General features: G+C 44.1%; 1 long non-coding RNA gene across 1 annotated transcript in view; it reads left to right on the plus strand.

Annotated features, from left to right (window-relative positions):
* LOC136610987 (uncharacterized) overlaps nucleotides 1-24,900 on the plus strand; it is an 82,776-nt gene that overhangs the window by 44,290 nt on the left and 13,586 nt on the right. Inside the window, exon 4 of the long non-coding RNA XR_010790210.1 lies at nucleotides 17,030-17,114. This is a non-coding gene — a long non-coding RNA (uncharacterized lncRNA). The remainder of the gene's footprint in view (nucleotides 1-17,029; nucleotides 17,115-24,900) is intronic.

Genomic DNA, 24,900 nt, shown 5'->3' on the forward strand with positions numbered 1-24,900 from the left:
ATGTACTGAAATGACCTGTAATGTACTGAAGTGATATCCGCACAAGCAAAATCCCATCAAGCCGTTGACCATACCTGTTCCGCGAGGCTGATGTTTGCCATCCGTGAGGCCTTCATGTAGAGAAAGGGGCCATTATTGTTATAGAGCGGAGTGTCAACATATCCTTACATTACCTGCACATTATAGAGAGCGCTTCCTTAGTAACGTTCCGCTCCGGGCTCGGCTGTTTGCTTATCTCTTTATTGCAACACGGAAAATGTTTTCCATACAAACAGAGGACAAGAATAGATTCAGCAACTGAGCAACAGAATTAACCCCTTCCGTCTGGTCCTAGGAAGCGGACAGAGAGATTCCACATAAGAACCAACACTGAAACATAGTTTCAAGAAGACACTAGAGGACTACAATCCCTATCATCTCACCATTACACCTTTTGTAACCAGTGGAGATCGCCATGTGATATTGATCTACACTGAATGGCCACTTTATTAGAGACCCGCATCTAGTAGGACGTTGGACTCCTTTGTCCATCAGAACTGCAGCAAGTCGTCTCGGTGTCGAGTCCACAATCATTCTGCAGGAATATCGGCCCCTGCGGACAGGAAGCTTTTTGTAGTTGCTACAGATTAGATGGGATGGCGGTGCTGACATGTTCTGACTGGCTGACAGGAAGGGGTCATCGATTCATGCTGCTTGTGCCAAATTCTGACCTCCCATCAGCAACAGAAATCTGGATCCATCTGACCAGGAGATGTTTTTCCGCTGCTCAGTGATACAAGTTTTGCACTTTTTTGCTAACTACAGTTTTGCCTTTCTGTTTCTCACAATGGTGCTGGAACTGGTCGTCCGCTGTTATAGTTAATTCGTACTAAGGAATAACGAGTTGTGCATTTGGACACGTTAGTTGGAGCACCAGAGTTGAATTTGCCTGCAATTACCTTGACTGGTCATCAGAATGATTCCTGACATCCTCCTCTGACCCCTTTTGTCGATGAGTTGTTTATGTCCACATGATACTCTTTTCCTAGATGCTTTTCCTGGATCGCGCCTTTCTCTGTATACTCTCCACACCGCTACACGAGAAAACCCCACAAGGTGGACGGTGAAATCCCCACCCTGACTAGTCTAACATCGATGGCCTTGTTGGAAGTCGATCAGATTGCTGGATTTTCCCATCTAATGGAGATTCACATAGACACTGATCTGCATGACTTCATACTGCACTCCGGGGTCACGGCTCTAATTTCTATATAAGAAAGCTCCATTCATAAAAAAGGTCAAGTTCTCCAAAAAGGAGCCATTCGGTGTGTATGGTGTAATTTACGCAGAAGGTAAGTGGTCGGTCCATATATAGTTCTTGCACTGGCACGTAGATACTGCAAGCTATGTCTCTAAATCCTAAAATAACCCCTTAACCTACCTTTCCTGTGGGTGCTACGGTAGGTCTCTAGAGGGCATACAGGTCCCTGGTGCTTAGCACTCCATGCTATTGCTCGGCTTCATCCATGCTCAAGGTCCAAGCCTTCGTAAATGTTGGCTTTCTTCCTAAATAGGCACAGTTCAGGCTTTACTTGCTTCTGTATATAAGTAAATAATCCTGTGATTTACAAAAAAAAATCTGATTAATAGGGCTGATCTGCTTTTCGAGTGAATTTCTCCTATTTTGCTCCCTGTCTGTGCTTTACAAAGGCTCTTCTGTTTGACTGACCACTAGGATAGTGTTAGAAAGCACAAGCAGATGAGGAATAAGGAAACCCAACATTATGCAGGTAGCGGCAGATGAGGGGCTCCTAGATTGTACTGCGGGGTCCCGTGGGCACTATGCATGTCAGGCTATGCACTTCAGGCTCTCTGTAATGACCTAAGCTGAAGTCGGCCAGATCAAATACCCCGTCCCGCCCATGAGGAGCTCATCATTTCAATGACTATGAGGTGGCTACCACTTGCATGTGATCATTTGAATCATTCCAGCTTTTTCACTCCCGGTATATCGCATTAACAATGTTTCTTATTCCTGTATGTTTTCCATTAGATTTGCTTGCCATGCGGTCCAAGGGGAGGAGTTTAAAACAAGTCTGTGTTGCATGGAGAGGCAGTGTATTGTATGGAAGATATAGTCCCTTTCTAAAATTGCTGACAGAATATACTAAGAGGGGTGCAAGACGAGAAATAATATGTAACGCTAGTTAAACGCTAGTTTAGCTTTTGAATGCGGGGTTTACATACAAAGTATGCAAGGCTGAAAAAGACAAATGTCCATCCAGTTCGGCCTGTTTCCACTCCCCACCCCCCCTCCTGTGTTGATCCAGAGGAAGGCAAAAAAAAAACCAATGAGGCGGAGCCAATTTACCCCATTTTGGGGGAAAAGATTCCTTCCCGCCTCCATAATGGCAGACAGAATAATGCCTTGATCAATACTCTTCAGAGAAGGTTCCTTACTGACCCAAGCCGGAGATGACTGCAATCAAGTTCTTGGCAATGTCTGGCGGTCCACTGAAGTTCATGGCACGGTGGTTTGTATGTGCGGCCACTTTTGTCTAAATTCAGGGCGATAGTTCTGGATCAGTGGGGTTACCAGTGGTTGGATCTTAACCGATTGGTAAGTTATCCCTGGGTTTTTCATTGCCTTCCTCTGGATGGACACGGTGGGGGGGCGGAAACAGGCTGAACTAGATGGGCATTTCTTTTTTTCAGCCTTGCATACTATGTTACTAGGTATCTCCAGCGGAAGTGAATTGTATGGTGGCGTACATGCGCGAGTCAAGGGGTTAAGAGAAGTTGGGGGGCCCCAAGATAAACTTTTGCACCCGGGCCCATGAGCCTTTAGCTACGCCCCTGTGCGTGACCAACACTGTCAAAGTTTTGGGATGTGCCAGAACTATTTTTTTCGATCAATGGTGGTCTCAGCAATCAGACACCAACCAATTGGAAAGCTGTCTCCTATCCTGTTGCTAGGGGATAACTTGTTGAGATGTGAATATACCTGTAGGGCTAGGGTGACTTTTGGCCGCAGCAGGGGTACAAACCCCGTTGCTGTATACCACTGGTCCAACGTTTCATTATGATGTGCCGAGCCCCTAAAACCCCTTTAAGTGGTGGTTGAATACTTTCTGCAGAATAGCGTGTACGTTAATGAGGTGCATCCTGCAGACCGGACCCCGGACCCGGTATAGACTGTAAGAGGAGCGGTTGGTGATCAGATATTCCCAGCTACAGCCTGGAGCGCAGTACGCAGCTATTCATTAACTCTGACACTGTGCTGTTCTCAGTGCCTCTTGCAGCCACACCAGGGGTTGTTTAAGGACAAAGGGGATTTGCATAGTTTCTGCTGTGACTGCTGAACAGCAGATATAAACATGTTCTTCCGTAAGCGGTATAAATAGGTTGTTTGTCCCTTTTCTACAGAGATCACTCGATAACCTTTGCTACGGCGGGCACCGGGGCCAAAATATAGGCTTTTATTTACATTGACTTTATCTGGATGAAAACAAGAATTTCTTTGCCGTTTCTAGTAGCCCCCGAGACCTGATTTCCTCCCGCTGCAAACCCAGTGACCTTAAAAAAAAATGACAGGCGCCAATATAAACACCAGGGACTTATTCTGATTGTTTCACATGCAGTAAATGCTAATTAATACAAATAATGAGGTAGGGGTCTATAACATAGGACTGGAAATCCTGCTGAGCTTATAGTCTGCAGAGGATGCGACATTGGCCTGGAAGATAATGTCATCAGGCCGGTACTGCAATGTAGAAGCCATCAACGAGACGATGGACGTACCGCCTGTCGGGCTCCCGGAGGGAGGGGGCCCAGCTCAGGTGGGCTTCATCCCTAAAGGTGGCCATACATATTAACACCGAAAAGTTAAATTCTGCCCCAAAACCGGACAGGGAGGGGGTTTATTACCTGCGGTTGTTCTCTGCTGTCTGTCCGATCCACCACTTCCAGATCTGGCTTTTGGTCTTCAAAGATGGCCAACACAATCATCAGACTAGCTAATCCCCATAGCACATTGATTGGCTTCCATCCTTCAGCAAAATGAGTGCCCAGCTTGATAGGGTGGGTGTAATAAATAAATTACCTGAAAGCACTGCGGAATGAGTTGGCACTATACAAATAACAAGATTTAAAGGGATTGTATGGAATTAGAAAAATATGGTGCTTTCTTCCAGGAACAGTGCCATACCTGTCCATGGGTCCTGTCTGGTATTGCAACTTAGCTCCTTTGAAGCGGATGGAACTAATGGGCGGGTGTGGCGGTGTTTTTGGAAAGAAGTAGCCATGTTTTTCTAGTCCAGAAACTGATCCAAATTCCCACTGGTCTGGCATCCGTAAAAGTAGTCTTAGGATGACCATACACATTAGATGTATATCAACTGAACCCTGCAATTCCAGCGAGTCCTGGGGATCATGTAATGGGTGTGGGGGCTCCTGACTCTTTTCCAATGGCAGATGTTGAAGGAGATTAGGATCAGGCAGCTGGATTTTAGTATGTCCAATCCTCTTGTTCTCTGGCAGTGGCTTTCTTGGCTCGTCATATTCAGAGCACATGTACAGTCGGCTAGACTGAGCATACATGTGTATGGGGTCATCAGGCAAGATAGCTGTCTGCCCAAATGAGCATTCTACCAACAGCGATCCAATGCTTATGGCACCCTTACAAATAAGAACATCTGAACAATGTTTGAGATCTAATAAAACAGTCTAAACTAGTTGCCTTTAGTGAACAATCAGATGCTACCTCCATAGATTGCGTTATGACAAAGGGATTCTCTGTTGGGTGGTCATGCACCACCCTGACAGGACAGTTCTGTCGTAGCTGTGATGGTGGCAATACTAGTTGTTACACAGGTCCCAAGTGATATGTGGTCACTTTATGACATGGGAATATGCCAAATGTGCAAGCACCCCTCTTCTTTGGATCAGTAGGGTTTCCATTGGTTTCACCATGACTAATTAGACTTTCTGCAGGTGGAAGTACCTACCCTATGTTTTATAAATCTAGTGCAGTACCGAACTTGCAAGGGTGGTAAAGCTATCCTCCAGTTTCGGGATGGAATTCAGTTCCAGGACTACAGTTGTTCTTCTCTGCCAGCCCTCCCATCCTCTGGTAACGAGTCCTGTTTCTGGCTGTCCAAGATGGCCAATGCAAATTCAGACTACCTAATCCCCCCATTGCATCGGTAGTGTTAGACTACCAAAGCACCATACTTGATCACATGAGCAGCCCAAGCCAATCACAGAGCATTGAATAGTCTAACACTATCAATGCAGTGTGGAGATTAGGTAGTCTGAAGGCTGTATTGGCCATCTTGGACATGGGATCAGGAAGTAGTGGATCCGAGGGGCATCAGCACAAAAGACTAACAACAGATAATATAAGTGCCCCCTCCGGTCCCATGAGAGGATTTTGTCCCCAAACCGGAGGGTTGCTTTCAGGCATACTCTAATATTTTGATGAAATGCTCATTACCTGTAAATTTCTATAATTACCACCAAATCTGCCGGAGATGTTGACCTTTTAGCCCACATTGTCCACTCTCAATATGTCTGCATATTTCAAGACCTATTATCCACTTGTGTATTGTTCCCAAAACCTGTCCAGTCGACCGTTTCCCCCTGAAAACACAAAAGGGACGGAGTGACATTTTGACGTCTTTGTATGTACTGAAAAGCGCCCGTACCCAGCATGCCCCGCCATCGCCCTCCGCACCACACATCACTTCTTGTTCTTACTCGCTTGACACTGATGGAGAGACGGTAACCCTTATATATCCTGTTCGGATGCCGCAAGTCTCAAACCACAAGTACTTGTGTGCAGAGTCCTTCAGATAAGTGGAATTTTTGGACTCCCTCCCCCCACCTAAAATTTTTCCTTATCAAACTAGTAGGAAGATTAACCGTTTCATGCCAGTTATATTAAGTAGGCATTAAGCTGTAATGCATAGTCAATATCTGTGGGTCCAGACAGAACCTTCTATTCAGTTATATATTCGGCAGCCCCGTCTCTACCGCATGCTGCCCTAAAATAGGACTAGTGGCAGGTGCACCTCCAACAAGAAGTTAAAAAAAATTGGATTTTGACCATAGTTGGAGATCCCCCAAAGTCCTCTCCTAGGTGAAACTTGATTCGTACAATGGCCAATGCATCACTATCATGAGAAAACCTGAGATGGTTCTTCCTCTAAACCATATGTAAAAATAGCAAAAAATCACAAAAACGTGGACAGGGCTTCAGTCTACAGCAAGCCTTATGTGACCATTCTATAACCCTCCAAGCCATAAGGCCCACAAGGGTCAAAAGCAAGTGGTCATCACCTGCTGAAGCTCAGTACAACGTGTCTATGCTCATGGGTCACACCGCCACCGAGCATTGTCCAGGGCTCTAAGTCTGTGTTTGCACTCTTAGAAGATGGGTGAGAATCGAAAGGTAGATGTACGATTTAGATAACTGGTGCCAAACTCAAGGCCCGCGGGCTGAGTCTGTCCCACCATGTCATTTTACGGAGGAAACAGCCAGTGCTTGGCTGCCATCTTGGATTCTTAGCTCCTTCACCTAGACCATTGTGCTCAGCAACTCCCAGGTGTTGACACAGCTCCACCCCCCTACCTGGGCACCCTAGCCACCACCAAGGTAGGAAGCCCAAGAGGTGGAAGGGGAGGAAACCCCATCATAGTGCAGAGAGCGCCAGAGCCATGTAAAGAGTAGTTACATTTAGAGCCCATTCACACGGGCGGATGCATTTTCAGTCCATGAAGTGCGCCGAGTTTTCATGGACCGAAATGTTCATATCTGGATTTGGGTTTTTTTTGCGCACGCATTCACTACATTTTTCACATGCATGTAAAATCCACGTGCGAAAAACGTATGTCTGAATATTCCAGTGCAAATCAATGGCGTTTAAGCTGCCCGTATTACACGCCTAAAAAATATGGAGTGCAAACATGGTCCTTCGAAGGCAGCCATGATGCTGATGTGGCCCTCGCTGAAAATGAGTTTGTGGCCCTGGCTTTGTTGGCAGACAACTGTTCGCCTCTTGCGTGTTCGGCTGAGCATGTATGTATACTCCATGGAGAGCGGGGAGGAGGCGCGGCAGACACCTCTGGCAACAGCTTATCTCCATTCAGAACAAAGGATTTGGCGTATTAAAACCCAAGTGCCCGGCCCTTCTTTTCTTTGGCCACTTGCCATTGGATAGAAGATAAAGTTTTAATCGCTGGGGATACGACCTTTCCGACGCCTAGCGATCCCCTGACTGGCGCCCCGAATGTGCCATGTGAATGTAGTAGCGGTGTGCATGCCTGACGGCTGCTGTAGTCACTTCTATGGGACAGTTGGGATTGGTGCTATCTCCCTCTATCCCATAGTAATGAATGGAGCTGCAGTCACACATGCGCTCCACCGCTCCATTCACATAGGATTTGGGTGCCTCGATCATGGGTTGGACTACTAATGCACTCTACCTGCTCTCTGATTGGCCAGAACTGCTCACATGACCAGCAGTGGCCAATCAGAGTGTAAGTGCATGGTACATATTATGTAGTTAGAAAATTGCTGGTGGATTTGAGGGGCGTCGGAAAAGAACAACTGCATGTAATATTGTAATACACCCTTCTTCCCTTTCTTGTCCCGAAACCGGAGGGTCCCTTTAATGCAAAATATATGGAATTGGCTATATATTAGTTTGCAGAGCACATGTACGTAATACGGACTGTGATACAAATGTATCAGTTCTCTATTTACGGTCAGGGCATTCGGCGATATGACGCCTTGTGATTATGGATTAGATCGCTGTGTGATATCCAACGTTATCACAGCCAGTGGGGGTGTGGTCATAATATAGCATGTTTCCTGCTTATTTTTGAGCATGTGATATCAGACCGCTGCAGACTAATATTACCAAATATAAGCACAAGATGCAATATGTACGATGTGTCGTCCGGGCAGATTTTTCCTACCAGTTGGGTTTGACTATTAAGGGTTAATCATTTCCCTGCCGCTGGGACTATGTAATGGAAATAACCCAGGTGCGCTGCAAATGTTCAGCCACTCTTTATGAGATGGGGGGGAGTGCCTCTAGGTGCGTGTAACCGTCCCGCTGCCCCCCGCTTCTGTGGAGCGGGGATACCAAGAAGCACATCCATAGTAATGTGATCCCCATATAGCATGGGCTCCAGGAACGCCTCCCTGGAGGACTCACATCTCCCTGTTAGAGGAAGTTGAAGAAAAGACTTCTATCCACTACATTGTATGGGCACAGCTCCCAGCAGCCCCTGGGAACGGGACCACAAAGAGGTGATTTGCATAAAGAGTCTTTTATGCCATTCAGGAACATCTCCTGGTGGGAAATGGGGGTGGAGCCTATGCAGATTTGCATAAAGGGGCGTTCCAGTACCATTTGGGGGCATTTCCTGGTGGAAGTTATGTGGCTTAGAATTTAGCAAATTTTGGGAATTATACCTTGGTGAGTGAAAAGCCTGATTGTAAGTGTAAAAGAAAGTAAGACTAAGGTTTAAGGTAAAGGGGAAGTGGTGACCAAATTCCTTTTTTTTGTACAAATATTGTGAAGTTTTGGCTGCCTCCACCTGGTCGTGCACACCTGCCGCCCATTTACCCTCTGTCCTTCCTACTGGAGCATATGAATGGTATCCTACCTTCCCTGGTTTATTTGTAGGCTTTGTCCCAAGAGAGGAGCATTCTGAGAGGTAGGAACCCAACTTTCCCAGGTTGAGATTTACCACCTGGTATTAGCGTTAGGACTGGAGTTGAGCGAACGTACTCTGCCGAGCTTGATCCTCGTTCAAGTATTAAAGGGGTTGTCTCAAGAGGAGAACTCCAACTCATATGCCCTATCATGGCATATGATATCACGCTTAGGATCCCTGCCTACAAGCCGTGGTACATTTGAGCAATCTTTTATCACAAGGTCGGACATTTGCCCGAAATGCCTATTTGGCTGCGGTTTAACCTGGCAAAATTAGGTGCTTGTCAGAGGTCCCCAGCGTGGGACCACCAGCTACATTCTAACATTGGTTATCTCAAGCTGCATGTATGTTATAATCTTGCTTTTAGTATTCTTCCTATGTACAACGTTTGGTTTTGGCATTGTATTTATAGTAAGGGCTTGGTTCTGGTTCTGTATTTATGTTATGAGCTTGGTTCTGGTATATTTATGTTTGAGCTTGGTTCTGGTATATTTATGTTATGAGCTTGGTTCTGGTGCTGTATTTATGTTATGAGCTTGGTTCTGGTATATTTATGTTTGAGCTTGGTTCTGGTATATTTATGTTATGAGCTTGGTTCTGGTGCTGTATTTATTCACTGATCTGTTCTGGTGTTGGTATGCTGCTATCTTGCTGCTTTCTGCACATGATAAAGGCAAACTGCTTATCAGTGCAATACATATGTTTTTTTTCTTAAGACGGGAGGGAGTAGGCGAAATGTGCCATCTAAGCTAAGGCCGGCACTGATTTCTGATGGGACCGCACCATATCTAGAGAGCTGAGCTATGAGGAGCTGTTTGCTAGGGTCCTCGCACTGTAAACTGTTTTAATTGTCCTTGTTCCTTCTGTTGACAAGAAGGTAGGACTGTGGCCTCAGGTGTTTGAAATAAGGATTGTCTCTTTGGTGGTCTGTCAATCTCTATGTCATGCCCACCCACTAAGACCCTGCAGTAGACAGAACACATATACTATTTAAAAGGAACCTGCTATGTCCCCACAGCACCAGAAACTAAGCTATGGTGCTGTAGGGATGTAACAGGTTTCCTTTAAGGAGATGTACAGTAACCTAGTGAGATGTCCATGAGGGAGGCCATCGTTTTTTTACTCCCTGCTGCTGAGTATGGGGTTTGTCTTGTCTGCAGTGATCCCTACCAACATCCATCTGCTTGCTAGCCTTGGAGAACTGCATTCATGGCCTGTGGATTATCTGCAGTATTACTGTCATGGAACAGGAAGTGCTCACTACTCTCTACTGCCACTTCCTGAACACTAGATATGTGCATCTGGTATTATGGATTGGAGCTGCAAGTCAATTTTACATATTGTGTGCTATGTGATGTTCCATAAGGCTGGTCATACACATCACATAGCTATCGGCCAATTACTTGCATCCCTCACTCGGCTTGACTTTTGACCTCCACGAGAACAAAAGGATCGGGCATGTTGAAATCCAATTGCCGATCCTTATCTCCTACCAACAGGGGAGAGTCAAGAGAGGCCCACCTACACATTAGATCATCCGCTGACAGGGGCTTAACTATAGACAGTGCAGGGGATGCGATTGCACCCGGGCCCAGGAGCCTTAGGGGGCCCATAAGGCCTCTCTTCTCCATATAGGGAGCCCAGTACTATGAATAAAGCATTATAGTTGGGGGCCCTGTTACAGATTTTGCATTGGGGCCCAGAAGCTTCAAGTTATGTCTCTGTGCAGCATGGTTTAGGTATGGGTATGGGTACAGATACAGATAGAGGGGAGGGGGCGGGCCCAGCTCACGATTTGCATCAGGTCCCCTGAGCCTTTAGTTACGCCCCTGTCCACTGATATACAACTATGGGCAGCCTCAGGGGCCCCATACTGTAATACGTTCCTATTAACCCCTTCAGTGACCAGAAACATTTTATCATACATGATAGTTAAATTTTTTTTTTGTTGGGCTACCAAAATAATTTTTGTGTCATTTTATATTTTTGTGATATTTAGTTTTGGGGTTTTTATACCATTTTCTAGCGATTTTTTTTTTTTTTTCATTTTATTCAGAAAAATTACAAAAAAAGGTTCAGTTTTCATTTTTCATTCTGTAAATTAACACTTAAAGGAAATGATTTATTTTAGTCGTTTTATAATATAACAAAGTATAGATTTGGCGATCGGGCTGCCAGCGGACAGCTTTAGCTGGCAGTGGCGCTGTCGGGTATTGTTTTACATAATTTCTGATTTTGGAGCTTTTGTAATAAAGTTTTGTACTTTTTTTTTTTGCATAATATGTCTTCCCTCCAGTTGGCTCGACTAGCGGGCAGCTGGCCTGTTCTTTCACGGTTTCGGACCCACGGCGTACATTTCCAATGGCGCAGATCTAAAATCTCAGGACCATTGCGGAGAGTGGTCATTAACTAGTTACAGTGTGACACCTTGTACAACATACGGGTTAATGCTGCTGCTGCTGCGCCTCTTGTTAGTTATTAGCAGCGTTATTATTATGCTTTATGCCTCTATCATCACAAGATCCGATGACAATGTCCGCGGTAACGTTTTTTTCTAGCAGTGAACTCATGAATTGGCCGGTTAAAGGGTTAACAGCCACAAGAAGGTCTCGTAACACTCCAACTTTCGTTTTTTCTTGCTCCGTCGCATCGTAAGTGTTAATAAAAAAAAAAAGCACCAGACGGCCAACTCCAAGCTATTATCGCAGTTCCTTAATACCAGTAACACCGTGAAAAGTTACCCTTGGCACGGGTACAGTTAAAACTCGCCCAGCGTGTCTTATCGTTTTTGTGAATCTCTGCCAATCCTCCCAAAGTGAGGCAACTACAAAATGTCCGCCGCTACTTATCCGCCATTTTGTCGATGGACTTGAATTCCGTTTTTTCTGTCTCTCTCGCTCTTTTCTCACCCTGGACTGTTGCTTCTGCGCGGCGTAGACGATCTCTGAGAAGGTAAACAGGCTTCAATTCAGAATCTTCCTGTTTTATCTCGCCGGACGATTGTTGCTGACTGACTACTTAGAAAAAAAAAAAGCTTACAGACGTTTGGACAGAAACCAATGTCTGCTTTCGACAGGCTGACCTTGGGGCAGCGCCATTAACTGTTCTCTGGCTATAACACAAGTAGCGATATTGGCAGCATCAGCCACGCACCGCGACCCGCCGCACAAACAACTGTACAGAGCCCTACCCTGCCAGTCAGGGGCCGTTATACCCCTCCCTGCACACAAGGGGTTAAATGCCCAATGTAGGGGGCAAGAGAACACAGTGACAAAAATGTTATGTTTCTTCATTTATATATATATATTTTTCCTCTTGGAGTGTCGGTGTTTCGCGGTGATGTGGGGTCGGCGCAGGGGGATGCGGCGCGATAAGGAATACATATCTGACGTATGTTATATCACTGGGCTTTTACATGGGTTATTATTATCAGCGATCCTGGTAACGTTCGCTAAATTCTATACAGTTTATTTGGTTTTACAATATGCATCACTTGTGGAATCAGGGCGATCATTTACTACGATGGATACGGGGAAACTTCTAGAAGAGGCGACCCCCGCATCCACAGCAGATATCTTGTCACCTATTTCCAGTATGACCGTATGTTATGTATATGGACCATCTTCGTCGAGAGGACCGCCCCCTTAGTAGGCCACTTTTTAATGCAATTTTCAAAGAGTTTGCATTGTTTGTGTGTATATATATATACATAAATATTATGTTTTTAAGCTCTTCAAACAGCAAAGTTTAAAAATCGACGGCTAATTTGTTAACGAGGATGTAAAATGTATGTGCCTAAGGATTGACAATGTATTCTATAGGTAAAAGTTGCAGGATAGATATAAGATAGATAGATAGATAGATAGATAGATAGATAGATAGATAGGAGATAGATAGATAGGAGATAGATAGGAGATAGATAGATAGATAGATGGATAGATAGATAGATAGATAGATAGATAGATAGATAGATAGATAGATAGATAGATAGATAGATAGATAGATAGATAGATAGATATGAGATAGATAGATAGATAGGAGATAGATAGATAGGTAGATAGATAGATAGATAGATAGATAGATAGGAGATAGATAGATAGATAGATAGATAGATAGATAGATAGATAGATAGATAGATAGATAGGAGATAGATAGATAGATAGATAGATAGGAGATAGATAGATAGGAGATAGATAGATATGAGATAGATAGATAGATAGGAGATAGATAGATAGGTAGATAGATAGATAGATAGATAGATAGATAGGAGATAGATAGATAGATAGATAGATAGGAGATAGATAGATAGATAGATAGATAGATAGATAGATAGATAGGAGATAGATAGATATGAGATAGATAGATAGATAGGAGATAGATAGATAGATAGATAGATAGATAGATAGATAGATAGATAGATAGATAGATAGATAAATAGATATGAGATAGACAGACAGATAGATAGGAGATAGATAGATAGATAGGAGATAGATAGATAGACATGGGATGGATAGATAGATAGATATGAGATAGATAGATAGATAGATAGATAGATAGATAGATAGATAGATAGATAGATAGGAGATAGATAGATAGGAGATAGATGGATAGATAGATAGGAGATAGATAGATAGATAGATAGATAGATAGGAGATAGATAGATAGATAGATAGATAGATAGATAGATAGATAGATAGATAGATATGAGATAGATAGGAGATAGATAGATAGATAGGAGATAGATAGATAGATAGATAGATAGATATTAGACGGGATATACTGTAGATAGATAGATAGATAAATAGATAGATATGAGATAGATAGATAGGAGATAGATAGATAGATAGATAGATAGGAGATAGATAGATAGGAGATATATAGATATGAGATAGATAGATAGATAGATAGGAGATAGATATGAGATAGATAGATAGATAGATAGATAGATAGATAGATAGATAGATAAAAAGATATGAGATAGACAGACAGATAGATAGGAGATAGATAGATAGATATGAGATAGATAGATAGATAGATTGAGAGAGAGATAGATATGAGATAGATAGATAGATGATAGATAGATAGATATGATATAGATAGATAGATAGATAGATAGATAGATAGATAGATAGATAGATAGATAGGAGATAGATAGATAGATAGATAGACATGGGATGGATAGATAGATAGATATGAGATAGATAGATAGATAGATAGATAGATAGATAGGAGATAGATAGATAGATAGGAGATAGGAGATAGATAGATAAATAGATAGATAGATATGAGATAGATAGATAGATATGAGATAGATAGATATGAGATAGATAGATAGATAGATAGATATGAGATAGATAGATAGATATGAGATAGATAGATAGATATGAGATAGATAGATAGATATGAGATAGATAGATATGAGATAGATAGATAGATAGATAGATAGATATGAGATAGATAGATATGAGATAGGAGATAGATAGATAGATAGATAGATAGATAGATAGATAGATAGATAGATAGATATGAGATAGATAGATAGATATGAGATAGATAGATAGATAGAGAGATAGATATGAGATAGATAGATGATGAACAAATAGATATGTGGTGGGGAAAACAGATAGATTTGACATAGGGGCACATCTTTGATAGTTTCTGGTGTAATAGATACTTGTGCAAAAATGAGTGACTTTTCGCCTTTCTGCACCGGCCCCGCAACTCTTTTAAAAAGAGCATGGCCGCTCCGGACCGACAAATTAATGTATGATTTATGCCAGAACCTTTGTATATTCTGCTCACTGTGTGGTCAGAGAAATTGTACCAAGCCGGACACAGGAAATGTCAGAATTAATGAATTTCCTCCATAGATCTTGGTCTCGTCTTGCACGGTTGGACTGTTTTTAGTCGTGGTCGTCTAAATACTAATAGTACTATTTCTTTGCCATTTTATGTTCTAGTCCTTCTATGCTAGAAAATCTTATTAGGGCACTTTAAGGTAATAGAGGATATTCGACACACCCGTGTATCACAACAGCAGACCATTGGCACTGTGTGATACCTTACTTCCCTAGTGGTGGCATGCAGGAAAACTGACTACTTGCTGATGGACTCCAACACAAATTTCCGGGCACATCACATGACCAACTGTTTATTGGAGGACTTTTCTAACAACTCTTCTAGCATCACACCGACTAGTCTAAACATCAATGTGTATTAGATCTCATACAGTAACGTGATTCAGATTCACACCACAGTCTCATATAAGGGTCTCCCAGGACTAAAATGTTGATTATCCTTCCTCAGGACCCCTGCCGATCAGCTGCTTGAAGAACCCATGGTACTTGGGTGAGCTCCATGTGTCTTCTCAGGCTGATGAAGTCATGGGGCCTGGTGCCACGTTCTCTTCAAACACTGATCCAAGGGGTCCCGAATGGCAGACCCTCATCAATTTAATATTCTGAGGATAGATCATCAATATTTTTAGTGAAGGTGTTAGATGGCTTATGTGAAGGTGTGTATCCTTAGCATAGGTCATCAACAGTTGATGAGTGGATCTGCCAATCAAGATCCCCGGCCCATTAGCTGATTGATGTGACAGTGGCACTTCGGTGGGTACCACCTTCAGTCCATACCAGGCACAGCGCCGTACATTGTATAGTGGCTGTGCCTGGCATTGCAGCTCAGTCTAAGGCCTATCCTAAGGAGAAGTCATCAAAATGTTAGTCCGCCTCCCCCATCCGATTTTCATGACTTAAGTATTTTTTATGAGACCCGCGTAAACCATCAGCGGAAATTTATTAATCCCGGCATTTCAAACGCTGGTCTTACTATTATCTCCACGCACCTAATATATCAAGTGGCCTGTGCCTCTCCATACATTAGACACGTCATGCACCTACAGAGAAATGTACGCCAAGTCCGATTTGGCATATGTTTCCGGTATAATTTACGCCAATTTTTGTTGCTTTGGGGAGGCCATGCTCCCTCCGGACAAGCCACACCCCTTTTTTTCGTGTAGCGCAAATCGTCACAAGTTGCAAGTGCCAAATCTTGTAGCTGTTTTACATCAGAAACTGCTGTAAAATGTTTTATGAATATCCCCCATATGTCTGTGCGGATTCTCCGTGGTCGGCCCCCTCTTTGCAGGGTGTTACATCTGATTACCCTTCGAGCGTTCTTTGTGGAGCGCAGCTACTCAGCCATGGAATTCTGGTTGTAAAGTTTCCTTAGACGCTCTATACGCTCTATACGTAGGTGGACGGCGCAGATACGTAGCGGACACATTCCCTAGAAAGATGCCGCACAAAGTATTGCGAGTGTGCCGGCGGTGGGGTGCGGCGGGGGGCGGCGGGATCCTGAAACAAAGACACCCTGGGAGCCTGGTTTTGGGATGGAGCTCTCCCTCCAGCTGCTGGAAGGTGCGTGCAAGATTTATGGAATTCTATAAATACATTCTGCAAAAGATTTAGTGTTCTTTGAGGCTGAGCTCGCTGGAGGCACTTGTCAGTGGGAATGAGGCGCAGGAGCCGTTAGACTCGAAATTAACTCGCTAGAGAAAATTGCACAGCTTGCTAGGCAAACAGCTTGCACCAATATGGCAAAGTTTGCCCGGCGATTAGACACTTGGGAGCCCCCCCTCCTTGTTCGGTTCCGTCCTAATGTCTTTGTGATTGGTGTCCTATATAGCCGTGCGGCGACGGACTTCATAAACACAATGTCTTCCCCGCTGCCTTCTCTGTAATGACACTTGGAGGAATTTCTTTTCCGGCTCTTCGCTTATGTAACGCGTCTTCTTCATTATGCGTTTCATAACTGACTGGGGATGACATCACGATCGGTCGGGAACAAAGGGGACGTAAAAACCACGGAGATGATAGATTAGTCAAATTAGCTGCGAAACTCTCAGGTTCATCCGACAGCCTTGTCACAGAAGATAAGAACGTCTTGTGCCTCTTCAGGCGAAGCGATTCCCCCATTAAATGGCTGGGACATGACAATCCACTTTATTCGATTCCGAGCTCGGAGAATGCTGGGTAACTGGAAATCTGCATGGCAACAAATCTGATTCGAGGAGCCGGCCAACTGCATGACAAGTCATTCCCGGCCATTTAAAGGGGGATCTTCCTCTTTTTTTTTAATAGACGACCAGAACTTGTCTTTTCCAGATGCAGATTAGTGGAGGGCTACGGATAGGGGAAGGCTCGGGAAAGTTCAAAAAGTTTGTACTTTTTGTTTTAGCGGAGATGATTAGTGATATTAGTAATACTGCTGGGACGATCGTTGTTTTAGTGAGCTTACAATCTAATTTCTTCACCCACAGGAAAACGCCAAGTGTGGAGAAAACCTGGGATGGCCGTGACCCCGAAAAGAGCAACGCGCACCCAACTGGCCTCAAAAGCCTAAAGGTAAGTTGAGTAAGGTCGGGATATTTACCCGATTATTCTTTTGAGTTCGCTAAAATTAAAGGGGTTTTCCGACACCTAAAATGGGGCGTAACGAAATAAGGAGAGTACCTCCACCATACAGCATATGATTGATACACAAGGATGCAGATGTACATGGTATAAGGCTGGGCTAGCAAGCTACAATAACCGCCTGCATCCAGAACCCTGCCCACTGGGGTAGCAAATGACTGGTAGAGTTTGTTGATAAAAGGGAAGTATCACCCACAAAATTGTGCGGCCATCAGCCAACCTGGGTGCATAGAGTTTTGCCTGCACAGTGTTACCGCCGCTTTGAAATTTAGCCCTAGGGACCTGTACAACATGGGACATGCCTGGTTGGCCATGGCTTTGGGATCAGCTGTTTGTCCATGGTGCCAGGAGCGGGACCTGTAGTGATTAACTAATTGACGAGGCAGTCACAATCCCTTTAAAGGGGTAATCCAAAAATGTACTTTTACCGCCTGCCTATAGGATAGATGACAAAAGTCTGAGTAGTGGCGGTTTCTTTTGCCAGACCCCCACCAATCCCAAGAATGAGATTCACATGTCCCCCTCTTCTTGGCATTGCAAGCTCGCTGAACCCTCCCGCAGTGATGCCTTTATTAAGTGGAGCGGCGGTCGCACATGTGCAGTGCCAACCCATTCATTTCAGTGGGGCTTATGGAAATAACCAAATACAAGCACTCGACTATCTTCGACAGTCCCATTGAAGATGAATGGAGCAGCACCGCAATTGTCCGACCGGCGCTCCATTTCCTCCTCACTGCAGAGGGTGCAGTTAACCTGCAGTGAGGGTAAGACTGAAAACTGGACCCCCATTCTCGGGATCGGTGGGGCCTCACAGACTTGTATCACCTATCCTATGGATCGGTGGGGCCTCATAGACTTGTATCACCTATCCTATGGATCAGTGGGGCCTCATAGACTTGTATCACCTATCCTATGGATCGGTGGGGCCTCACAGACTTGTATCACCTATCCTATGGATCGGTGGGGCCTCACAGACTTGTATCACCTATCCTATGGATCGGTGGGGCCTCACAGACTTGTATCACCTATCCTATGGATCGGTGGGGTCTCACAGACTTGTATCACCTATCCTATGGATCGGTGGGGCCTCACAGACTTGTATCACCTATCCTATGGATCGGTGGGGCCTCAAAGACTTGTATCACCTATCCTATGGATCAGTGGGGCCTCATAGACTTGTATCACCTATCCTATGGATCAGTGGGGCCTCATAGACTTGTATCACCTATCCTATGGATCGGTGGGGCCTCATAGACTTGTATCACCTATCCTATGGATCGGTGGGGCCTCATAGACTTGTATCACCTATCCTATGGATCGGTGGGGCCTCACAGACTTGTATCACCTATCCTATGGATCGGTGGGGCCTCATAGACTTGTATCACCTATCCTATGGATCGGTGGGGCCTCAAAAACTTGTATCACCTATCCTATGGATCGGTGGGGCCTCACAGACTTGTATCACCTATCCTATGGATCGGTAGTAGAAGTTGATTCTGGTACAACCCCTTTAGTAGCCTTTTTCTATATATTGTTTTAAAGATAATCTGATACGGCTTCCATGCCCGTTGTGGCCACCTGGGATCCGTCAATATTGCCCCAGCTGCTGCACCACTTCCTATTGAAGTCTAGTCCGTGAAACATGTGGAGGTGTTTGCAGGGCTCTTGTGCCTTTATTATCTCGCCTATCCCTGCAAATCCCAATAACTCTTCAACAGCGCCGAGCCCGTCTCCCTTTGATCACATGCGGGTCTAAAATCTATTTACCATCTTGATGGCTTATGAGCAGACACAAGTGTATGTCTGAAGAGTGTGATTTATGCTAAGATGTCTGACTAAAGAGTCCCATGACTGAAGCCCCACAGAGTAGAATGTCTTGTTCTTAAAGGGGTTGTATGGAATTATAAGAAACATGGCTGCCTTCTTCCAGAAACAGCGCACTTTGTCTATAATCCGTGTCTCGTATTGCAACCCGACCCACTTCAAGTAAATTGAGTTGTAAATATCACACATGACCAATAGGCAATGGTGGCGCTGTTTCTGCTACACGTTTCTCTCACACAACCCCTTTAACAACAAAATAAGGAACTTACTAATGAGTTCCTAACTAGAAAATTTAAAGTGGACCCTCTTCTCTCTGTCTTAGTACATAACTGTATTCCACACGAATAAGGAAGATGGAACAATACCTCTGCAGCGCCTCCTATTGGATGGCAGCATTCCTTCAAATCAATGTACGACTTTTTAAGAAGTCTGTAAAACAATGATTGGGAATAGGAAACCAAGATAGAAATCCATACACAGACAGCTGTTTCGGGGTGTTTGCCCTTCATCAGGGTGCAGTAGGTTTCTGGCTTGGGTGTCGTCTCTCCTTAAGTAGAGATGACACCCCTCTTGACCTCTGTATTCCACACGAAATAGAAATTCTAGATCATGTCTTCTTAGCATTCTACATTCTATTGTTCCTTTGCTATTCCACCTGGAAATTTATGAATAAACTGACAGCTGGGTGTTACCGGGGGGCGGAGTGTCTCTAGAGTCTTACACTGTCCAATCAAAACTGACTGTGTAGGAAAATGCCCCCTTTGACTAGGGGAATGGTAACGCCCAGTTGTCCATTTATTCCTAAATTTCTAGGAAGAATAACAGAAGAACGGCACAACATAGAGTTCTAAAGAAAGAAGCTCCAGAATCTGTATTTCATGGGGAACACAAGTATTTACTAAAATAGACATGTCAGGAGAGGTCGTTGATCCCCTTTAAGGTCAATTCCACTTAGAAGCAGATGTAAGGATTAGGTACCTTGCCCATATCTGTAAATCAAAACGGAGCTTGTTATCATTAGAACTCATGCAATAAGGCACCAGTATTTCGTATCCTGGACTCAAGCCGTCCCGAGGGTCACCGAGAGGCTATCCTGTCTGCTCGTCTTCAGAATCTCCATCCCATGTAACAGGACTGCCAGCAGCCTTGCAAATGTAACACTAGTCTCATTAATACGGGTTCCCAATATATACGTCCACCTGTTGCCCTCGCTGCTTGCACAGAGCCCCTGTTTCCCGTTTTAAACAGTTTGCGTACCAGTCTACATTCCTCCCTGTCTACAGTTGGTCATGCTTCGTCCTGCATGGTACATTATATGCGATACATGCAAAGAATGTGGCAGACCAAGGCTGGAACTGTTGTGCCAGATGGCAAGTAGCAGCCAGTGGCCTGACAGGCCGTGACAAACGAGTTCCTGGGAATCCCAGACTCCCATGTGGCGATGTGCGCTCCTTTTAGGATGCAGCTTTTTATTGCCTTTTCCATATATAAATAGCAGTAGCTGTTTAGAAGTTAAGGGTGTTGGATGGCAGACAATGATCATTTTTTGCTTCTCCGAAACCCTTCGTCAGCAATTTGTCGGCAGTTGGACACCACTGGCGTGAAGGTTTGACATAAGGCAGGAGGGAGCCATGGATTCATGTAGTTTACATCGAATTCTGAGCCATGGTACAGAAACAATGGGGATTCATGAGACCAAGCAAAGTTTTCCACTCTTCAGATGTCCAGTTTGGTGGCCTGTGCCCCCGTAGCCTCATTGGTGTAGGACCCAGTTTAGTCTTCTCCTGTTGTTAATCAGAGGTACTACTTTGTTGTAAATCCTGGTCAGTTGAATTAAGGTGACCATATACCTTAGATACACCTTGGATAACTGTCAAGTCGAACACTTGTTTGCCCAACAGCTATCCGTTCTGACCCCCAAGTAGAGCATGTTTGATTGAATTCAAAAACATTCAATAAGCCTCTTCCAGGCACCTCTAGCGTTGGCTTATCTCCACTGGAATATAACATGGTTGACCCTTTTTAGACCTAACATCTGCCAAAGGGAGACACCTTGATGCCCATTAGATAGTTGGCAGTTCCTGTCAAAATCGTCCGTTTTGGCCCGACATTTATCTAATGTGTATGGCCACCTTTAGTGTTCCCTTTTTGCCAGTTTGACCTAGTTTGGCCATTGTCCACTCTTTTTAGCAAGGTACTTTCCACTACAGAACTGGTGCTCAATCGATGAATTTTATTTTGCCCACCGTTCTCTGTAGACCAGTGCATTCCAGGAGATCAGCCATTCCGTGGTCAAAGATACTTCCAAAAAGTCATATTTCTGCCCAATTCTGTTAGAAAACCTTCCAAAGATAAACAAAAACCTTATTCATGCAAACAATTGTCTTAATAGGCAAAAGGGTGTAAATTGTTTATGTGCCTGAGGAAAATATATAATGGGCCACCACATGCTGACAAAACAGCATACATATCACAAAGTCTTAAAGCTGCCCAGTTTGAAGACTATGAAGACTTTGGTGTTCCTTGTCAACTAGGCTAGTGGTTGACAGCAAGGACTGCCAATTTTTATAGTAGGGCTGGGGTATTTGTAGGGGCTTTCCAGGAAGGGAACTTTTTTTACTCTATAGTTTAGGGGTTGGGAATTTCTGCCATAGAAAGAGTCCCTGCAGTTTCTATGAAATCACATTGAGAAGAAGGGATCTGGATAATGTTGACCTGATCGCCGTTCACCATGAATGGTGAGAACCTATACAAATTTGTCCTTAGAAAGGGCTATGCCTGACCCAGTAGACCAGGGGAAAATGTAAAAGAGTCTTACGGGAATAAAAAAACTGCCTATCTTTAGGCAGACCATCAATACTAAATCATTGGTGGTCTGATTTTCTATACCCCCAATAATCAGCTGACTGGAGGTCCTCTTTACCGTTTACCGGGCACAACACTCTGCCCCTATTAGTGGTTGAGTCTGATATTGCTTCACTATCTCCTTCAGTTGAATAGGATTAAGCTATACCAGGCACAGCCACTACCGAAAGTTGCACCCCCACCCCCGCTAATCTAATTTCATATGGAAAGCCCATTGATTTTGTAGTCCAAGAAAACTGCTTTAAAGGGGTGATACCACCAAACATATGTATTTTCTATCAAAAGACAGTGGATAAATGTTTGATTACCGGGGTTCAAATACCAAGAACCCCCCCCAAATGTCCCATGCGAATGGAGCAGTGTTACGCTTGTGCACCACCGCTCCATAAACATGGGGCATTCGTGAGCCTCATTCTGAGGGTCTCAGTGCTTGGGCCCCCATCAATCAGACATTCTTCGAATAGGGCATAAATGTCTTTCGTGGTAGAACGCCTTTAGCACATTCGAGTTTGGATGAACTTTGTACATTATGTGGGTAATTCGATCTTCCCAGTGTCCTGTACATTACACCCAGTGCCAGTGCAATGCTATGCCCAAGTATACAATCCCTAGATCCCCAGAACAGGTGCCTCCCACACAGACATGCTAATTGGTCGGGTTGTAAAGCATACGTGTAACCTGTCACACATTCACCTGTTAGATCAGCTATTTAGAATTGGCCACTAATCCCCTTGCGTGGGTCACTTTACACTTTCTGCACACTCTGCCTCAGTCTCTAAGCCGAAGAGCCCATTCTCTGCCTGACTTATAGGAACTGGCCTGGTCTGGCCCTGTCACTGGGGATACTGGGGGTTTAAGTGTCTTTAGTTTCATGCTAAAACTGAATTGTTAATCCTGCTATCATTCTGACCAGAAACCTGATCGGTAAAAGGTCAGACCCCTCCCCTCATATTCCTGAGAAAACTCACCAGACACTTGTAGAGAGGAACCGTCAAAATGTAGGGTGCACACGGTGTTCCAGAGGTCACCACAAGCCTGCCCACCACTAGAGTTATCGTTAAGAGCGCTTCCCCCTCAAAAAAAACAAGGGCCGGGAATCCAACTCTTCTGCAATGTATTAGCTCCATCTGTCGTTTCGAAAGTTGGGCTATAGCCAGTGTGGCCACCATTACCACCGAACCAGCTTCCTCGGACTTCTGAAGGGCAAGTCTGTCACTGTTCCATTGTTCTAGATGTAGATCATTAAGTCAAGCTGATGTTCTAGATCCTCACGGCAGTGCACAGTTCCAGATCATTTAGTTTCCAAATCTTCAGGTGAGTACCCCATTCTAATAAAGCCTGAAGTGTCAGGGCTCTATTGGTCTAGATCAATGTTTCCCAAACTCCAGTCCTAACGACCCCCAATAAGTCATTTTTTTCTGGATTTCCTCAGTATTACACAGGTGATATAAATATTGTCGGTGCCTCAGACATTGCCACAGGGATATCCTGAAAACATGACCCCAGAAAGGTTGGGAAACTCTGGTCTAGATATAGATTCCCAAGTGACAGTTCCTCATTCTAGACTTGCATGTGCACCAAGTGTCAGGCAACCATTGTGGTGGAACATTAAGTGTCAGTGATCTGTTGTTCTATCTAGATCCTCAAATGACAGTTTCACCTTATTCTAAACCCTCAGTTATCAGTGCTCCATTGTTTTATATCCTTAGTTGTTAACACTCCATTTTTCTAGATGCTTAAGCAACAGTGCCTCCTATATTCTAGTCCTTCAAGTAACAATGTCCATTTCTCTAAAACCACGTGTTCTACTTTCTAAGTCCTCAAGTGTTAGTGCGCCACTGTTCAAGATTCTCAAGTGTTAGTTATAGAATCCTAGAATGGTAGAGTTGGAAGGGTCCTCCAGGGTCATCGGGTCCAACCCCCTGATCAGTGCAGGATCACTAAATCATCCTAGACAGATATTTGTCCAGCCTTTGAACACTTCCATTGAAGGAGAACTCCCCACCTCCCATGGCAACCTGTTCCACTAATTGATCACCCTCACTGTCTAATATCTAATCTGTGTCTCCTCCCTTTCGGTTTCATCCCAATGCTTCTAGTCTTTCCTTGTGCAGATGAGAATAGGGCTGATCCCTCTGCACTGTGACAGCCCTTCAGATATTTGTAGACCGCTATTAAGTCTCCTCTCAGCCTTCTATTCTGCTAAACATTCCCAGATCCTTTAACCGTTCCTCCTAGGACAAGATTTGCAGACCGCTCACCATTTTGGTAACTCTTCCCTGAACTTTCTCTAGTTTGTCTATCTTTTATAAAGTGGGGTGCCCAGAACTGGACCCAGTATTCCAGATGAGGTCTGACTAAGGAAGAGTAGAGGGGATAATGACCTCATGTGATCTAGACTCTATGCTTCTCTTCATACATCCCAGAATTGTGTTTGCCTTTTTGAGTGCTGCATCACATTGTTGACTCATGTTCTGGCTGTGATCTATTAGTATACCCAAGCCTTTTTCACATGTGCTACTTAGCACAATTCCTCCCATTCTGTATGTGCTTTTTTCATTTTTTCTTGCCCAGATGTAGGACTTTGCATTTCTCCTTGTTGAATACCATTCTGTTAGTCGCCGCCCAATGTTCAGGCTTTTCTAGATCTTTTTGAATCCTCTCTCTCTCTCTTCCCTAAGTACTCAGTTATTCTACAACCACAAGTGTCAGTGCCCCATTGTCTCAGATCAGTATTCTCCAGCCTGTGGCTCCTCAGTTGTTGCAAAACTAGAACTTCCAGTATGCAACTATCATGAGTTTTATTGTATTTTTGCAACAGCGGAAAGAGCTTCAGCTTGGAGACCACTGAGTTAAGGTGCTGGATGAATGCTTTTGCGGTTGTGATCACTTTTTTTTCTGCATGTGGGTCTGTTTTTATCTAAATACAGATCACAACAGGGAGGAAAAAGCGCACAATGTATATAAGACATTGGGTGTGCATGACAGAAATTGTAGTTTTGCAGCTTGTCAGCCATTAGTTTGTGGA

Source organism: Eleutherodactylus coqui, chromosome 2 (genome assembly GCF_035609145.1).
Source record: "Eleutherodactylus coqui strain aEleCoq1 chromosome 2, aEleCoq1.hap1, whole genome shotgun sequence".
Taxonomy (NCBI): Eukaryota; Metazoa; Chordata; class Amphibia; order Anura; family Eleutherodactylidae; genus Eleutherodactylus; species Eleutherodactylus coqui.